Source organism: Lissotriton vulgaris, chromosome 1_1 (genome assembly GCF_964263255.1).
Source record: "Lissotriton vulgaris chromosome 1_1, aLisVul1.2, whole genome shotgun sequence".
Classification (NCBI taxonomy): Eukaryota; Metazoa; Chordata; class Amphibia; order Caudata; family Salamandridae; genus Lissotriton; species Lissotriton vulgaris.
Window position 1 is genome coordinate 225,556,909 of NC_141685.1, and position 6,090 is coordinate 225,562,998.

Sequence of the window (6,090 nt, forward strand, 5' to 3'; positions counted from 1 at the left end):
ACTCTCTTTGTCAGGTGGTGGCTCGGTCTTCAGACAGACCACAGGGGGGTGGAGCCAGCATTCACCGAGGAAGGCACAGACCTATTCAGGGTCAGGGGACTACCCATCCCACTACTCCAAATGCAGATCTCCTATTCAGCCTAGTGTGGACTCACCCTGCCCCTCTGGGGCCACACACCTCACCCCCTGTCACTCCAGAGTCAGACATGCAATACACATCAGGAAGGCAGAGACACATAGCACACAGAAATGACAACTTCTAAAAGTGGCATTTCTAAAATAGTGACCATAAATCTGCGCAGACCATTACGAAGCATTTATTATCACTATTCCAAACATGCCAAACTTGACCACGCTGCTCCTCTCAGATCAGGAATTTCCACTGAAACACTTATCAGGGTATCTCATATGCATTCCTACAAGAGGGCAGGCTCACAGCAGTGAGATACCAAAATGTCTGCTTGTCACTACCAAGACATGTCATGCACTTAAGGTACATGTCCTACCTATTACCTACAATGCACCCTACCTCTAAGGCTAGCTAGGGCCTACATTAGGGGTGACTGACATGCAGTAAAATGGGGGTTACAGATGTGGCCCACACTTTAGGTGCCACATCACAGCGGAAGTAACACTACACGCACAGGCCTTGCAATGGCAGAGGGCTGAGACAGGTTTGAAAGGCAACTTTAGTGGGTGGAGCAAGCAGCGCTGCAATCCCACCAGTAGCATTTAATTTTCTGGCCCCAGGTATTTGAGATACCACATTACTGGGGACTGACAGGTAAATTAAAAATGCCAAACATGTGTAGACCAATCTTACCATGTTTACCATAGAGAGCACGCGCACTTTACACTGGACAGCAGTGCTAAAGTGTCGAGAGTCCTAAACACCAACACCGACCAACACCAGGTCAGAAAAAGATTAGGATGAAGGCAAAACGTTCAGGGATGACCCTGCAAAAAGGACCAAGTCCAACAGTGTGTTAGATGATGTGCTTTGCAGGAGACATATTTACGTTCTCTATTACTTTCATTGAAATCTGGGATTTTACAAAACACAGATCTCTCCAGAAAGTGCATTAACCACCAGAGTTATCTCACCAGTACTATTATTCCATGAGATTTAGTAGGCACCTTCACAGCAGATGCCTTAATCCAATGAAATATTTTACAACGTAGACTTTGCAACCAATTAAGCATAACTGATCTATACCATGCTTCTCCTTGTTGCCAATTTCTTTGTGGCAGGGTTTTAAAAAAGAAATGTATTAGTTTAGGCACAGATTTTGTGTAGGGATTGCGCCACTTTTTTGGCTCCTCCCCAATGCCAAATCTCATTTGGTAAATCTAAATGTACTCATGAAATACCTGTGTTAGGTCTTAATATCTGATGTCACTTCTAGTGATGTCACTTTCAGGGATGTCACTTCTAGTGATGTCACTTTCAGGGAGGTCACTTCCTGGGATGTCATGTGCAATGTCACGGGTCGTGGCATCATGCGCTGTGATGGCACGCATCATGATTTCACTTGCATTCTGCCTAACCGGTTTGTCCCCTCACTTCTTTTGAGATCGAGCATGAGCCAGAGCGCAAGCACTGCTCTACGAAGAGCTGTGGTAGCTCAGTACGGAGAGAAGCTTTGCCCACTCCCCCGCCCTTATTTTTCGTTGGCTTGTTTGTTTGTCCTTTGTAAATGTTGTCTTCTGATTCATTAGGAGGCTTTTTAGTCCCTCCTTAGTACAGCCATGTTGCCATTTGTATCCTCCCATGGCTACTGGCCCCTTTACTGGGTTGTTACACAGTGTACTATTTTTGTCATTAGTTTCTTCTAGATGAGGCACAATGACGTGCGCTTTCACTTTATAAGCATGCGTGCCATTCTTTGCTTCAACACCCCCTTCCATTCCCACCCCATGGGGAGCCCGTCATTCCCAACAAGTGAGAGGCAAGCAACAGATACTTGTTCGTGCTGGAAATGTTACCGTAGCTTAAGCAGTGAGAAATTCCGGTTTCATGGTGTCCTCACAAGAGCAGTCAGTCTGTGTCAGGCTGCAGTCTGCTAATAATAGGGCCTGAAAGTTAGCAGATGAAGTCACAGATAAAATGGCTTTCCCTCCTATATCTTTTAATATGGCTGCAGGTTGATGAGGTACAGCCACGTTTGCATTTCACGCTCTGATAGGCAGCTCTCTCTAACTCCCTTGATTGGCGAGCAGAAGGGCCACCGGGGAGCTGAAAGGAACAAATGAACTGCGTGCCCCGAAACCCACAGGGTAGGTTCATTTTTTGTTTTAACAATCTACCCTGAGACACCAACACTGGGTCTCGAGATTTGAGCACTGAGGGGCAGATTTGCAAGCCCCTTGCGCCACTTTTGCGTCACTTTTAACATGGGAAAAGTGACGCAAAAGTGGTGCAGGGGCTTGTAAATAAGCCCCTAATAATGCAAAGTCAACCCGGACTGCGTTGCTGTTCACTAGGACAACAAGGCTGTAACCTGAAACTGTTACAGTGTGTTGTGAGAATTCTACACCCAAAACCAAGACTGCAAACTCTACCTGAGACAACAACACTACTCCATGGGGCTATTAACACTGGCCAGACACTGCATTACAACGCCTGAGAATTGTGCACATTTTGTCGAGACTGCAACATTGTTGCCATGACAGCACAGCACTCTGCCCTGAGACTGAAACATCCCCGTGTCCCTGGATTATGCTACTTCGTTATAAAACTGCAACAGTCAGTGTACCCTGAGAATCTTACACTCCAACACTGCAAACCCGTCTCGTGGGAATGCAATGCCATTCTGCAAAAATTCAGTACCCCGAGATTGAAAAATTGTCCTAAGATACTGGCAAATCCCTGGAGCCCAAAAATGTGCTCTGTCTGTACTTCAATTCGGATACCTGTGCGACTCCCCAAACATTGTCTTCTGCAGACTCAGTCCTGTCTTCTCTGAGCCCTACAACGGTCCTGACGCTGGCGGCGGTTCACGGATGAAAAAACCCGACAGTACACCCCTTAGGAAAAGGCCTGCGTGCAGCCACCGGATGGCAGGTAGGCAGCTGGAGGAACCGGCGAGGCTCGTTTATGAAGTGGTAGAAACAAGACTTTTTTGTGCATACACGCCCTCAGGTAAGATTCGTTTCTTATTGATCTACGCTTGAGATGTCTGGGGGCGAGTATCATTTCTGGACTACAAGTAACTGAGGAACCCCGTAAAGCAATGCACAGGCCAATTTCACTTTACTGCAAAACCTTTCTCATCTGGGCCTTGTAGCATGAAATATTGGAAAAGCAGAACCCAGCCTGCTTGACGCTTCCTGTTGGCGAGAGCAGTGTGTGTGCTGTCTGCAATTAGCATCGATGCTTCAGTCTGTTTCTGTTGTGTGTGTTTCTTTTGCTTCGGACAAAATAATGTATGAGAAACGTCATGACTACAAAAAAGGTTGACAGAAAAGGCGGCACATCTGGAACACCTTTGAAGCTGAATTCAGTGCGTTCAATCGATGCCTTTGGTGAAAAGTGAAAATGGTCAAAATACTGCTGTGTGCTTTGCATCGCACCGCCAGCCGTTCCTGTGGAACAACTGTAAGTGCCACATTCCAGCACTGCCACATCTGTCGCCTGACTGCCCTTCCCCGCTTCTTGGGTGATACTTGTTTGCTACAACGCATGCATGCCACACACCTAGCCATCACCTAACAACTCCTCCTTAAACTGAGTTAGTACACTGCAGAGTCCCATACATACGCGCTGATGGGGCCAAACGTTATTAGCAAATCAAAACTCAATGAAAAGTGGGAAAACAGAACTATACTTTATCTATTTGTTTGAACTTTTCTATCAGATTTTCCATTGAATCAAGCAGGTTAATGTGGATCCTATGAAGCTAAAGCCAAACACTCTAGTGCAGCCTTCGAGGTCCGACATGGCCTCTGCGGTGCAAAGAGAAATGAACGGAATCCAAGTGATGTGGAAGCATTTTTGACGTATAATGTCACAGCATTACCACTCCAGAATGGCAGTCAGAGACTAAAAGCACTCCGTAATGAACTGCTGGCAGCAACTTAGAGGGGGGCAGAATCCACAATCTGCACAGTTCAGACATGGCACATTTCACAGAAATAGATGAAAGCAAAGGACAAATTCATTTATTATCCAAAACTTTTGCAAAAGTTTTTACCTATTTGCTGAATGAAACGCTTGGAATATGGAATGGTGCAGTAGTGACACAGCCAGACAAGGGCATTGAAGGGCTTTACAATACACTTGGACTTTCGACATAGGAAGTGAACAATTCTTTGCCTCAAGCAAATGGTGTGGTAGAGGATCATGTTGTCCCTGAGGAAACCATGCAGTTAGAACACACACCAATCCTGCAGGCTCTTGCTGAAGTTCTCCAGCCATATACAGTGGCGTAACCAAAGTTTAAGGCCCCCCCCCTGCAATGTACACAGAGGGGCCCCCGCTCAGGATTTTAACCGGAACATTCAGACCTGAGTACTGTGCTGAGTGGGCCTCTTGCTGCTGGGGCCCCGCCCGCACTACTGGGGATGCAGGGGCTTGTGTTACCCCCTGGGCATTGGTAGCACACCACATAGGACACATGGACTGTGTTCTGACACCCTTATGTCTAGCTGAAACATGCATAGTCTGCCATATTGGTCAGAAGAAGCATGAGAAATTAGGATATGAGGCCACAAGCACACAGCAAAAAAGAATCACACACTGCAGTTAAGCACTTATAAGAGTTGTCTTTGAGAGATCACAGACTCAAAGAAAAGATAAAGACCTTTAAAGACAAGAGAAGCCATGCAAAGAGGTGGCCATTCACAAATGTTATTTGGAACTTGTGCATCAAAAACAAATATGAAAATCAGATCAATCCCCGAGCAAAACAAGCATTTGCAATGCAATAGGTTTCGCATTTACGCGAGTTTGAGTTATTTGCATTGTAAATGACAATACGTTTTATTTATGTTTCAAAAACCAAAACATAAATAAAAGGCAATGTCATTTGCAATGCCAATAGCTCAAACGTGTGTAAATGCAAGACCTGTTGCATTGCAAATTTTAGGACTTGTGCACTGATATTGTTCAATTCTGCTTTGCAGAATGACCTGACCTCTGTCCCAAAACCAGGATATAAATTTAAAATTAAGAAATGTGTGGAGATAGTGTGGCAGTCCTCTCAAGACCTGGGCCTGTCCTGTGAAATCCAGGATCTGGCCACCCTATTTATAAGCAAGGAACAAATGCATACCAATAAATACAAAACATACTCGCACCAGTTGCCTCTGTTTATACAGTATGAGGTCTACTGGGAATATCGGTCTCTCAGACCTTCGATAGCTCAGTTGGTAGAGCGGAGGACTGTAGTTGACTATCAGAGATCCTTAGGTCGCTGGTTTGAATCCGGCTCGAAGGATATTTTTTTTTGTCACGCACCCTAATTTTTTTTTGGGGTTGGTGTATAATAACTGATGGGTTTAGCATCGCGTTTTCGACATAGATATTTATATCACAGATAAAGTTGACCGTCCTGATTGAGCTCCGGGAATGGCAAACAAACATCTACTTGTCACAGCGCATCCAAGATGGCGCAGACGCAGAAGAATCCTTGCGGTCGTTACTAATCTACGCATGCGTTTTAGAAACAGGGCGCCTGCGCAGTGCACTCTTTACAATGCCAGTAAAACGTTGTAGAGCTCGTCTGAAATTCCCAGAGTAGAGTTTAGACCGATTTATTCCGCCGCAGGGGAAACAGTAGGCGATGCTGGATTTTCTGTAGATGGACCTTTGTTGCACTTTCCACGTCTTTATCAGCAACTCGGCGAACAACAGATTCACCTAAATAGGACGCCTTCAATACAGAGCGAGAAAAAGAAAAGCAATGGCCGTAATTCATATTTTTTTTATCAGGGCATAGCTTTCTCAGACCCAATGCCCTCCTGCGCTTTTAGACTTGAATATGTATGTCGTTCAATCGGCTTCAGTGCATGTTAAAGTACCCTATTGGCAGCCACGTTTCCATCGGATCCTCGTTAGTATAGTGGTCAGTATCCCCGCCTGTCACGCGG

At 45.5% G+C, this 6,090-nt stretch overlaps 1 non-coding gene across 1 annotated transcript; it reads left to right on the forward strand.

Annotated features, from left to right (window-relative positions):
- The first annotated feature begins 5,352 nt into the window (after positions 1-5,352).
- TRNAY-GUA (transfer RNA tyrosine (anticodon GUA)) lies at positions 5,353-5,438 on the forward strand. Its single transcript is given in 2 exon segments — positions 5,353-5,389; positions 5,403-5,438. It is a non-coding gene; the product is annotated as a tRNA-Tyr (tRNA).
- The last annotated feature ends 652 nt before the right edge of the window (positions 5,439-6,090 follow it).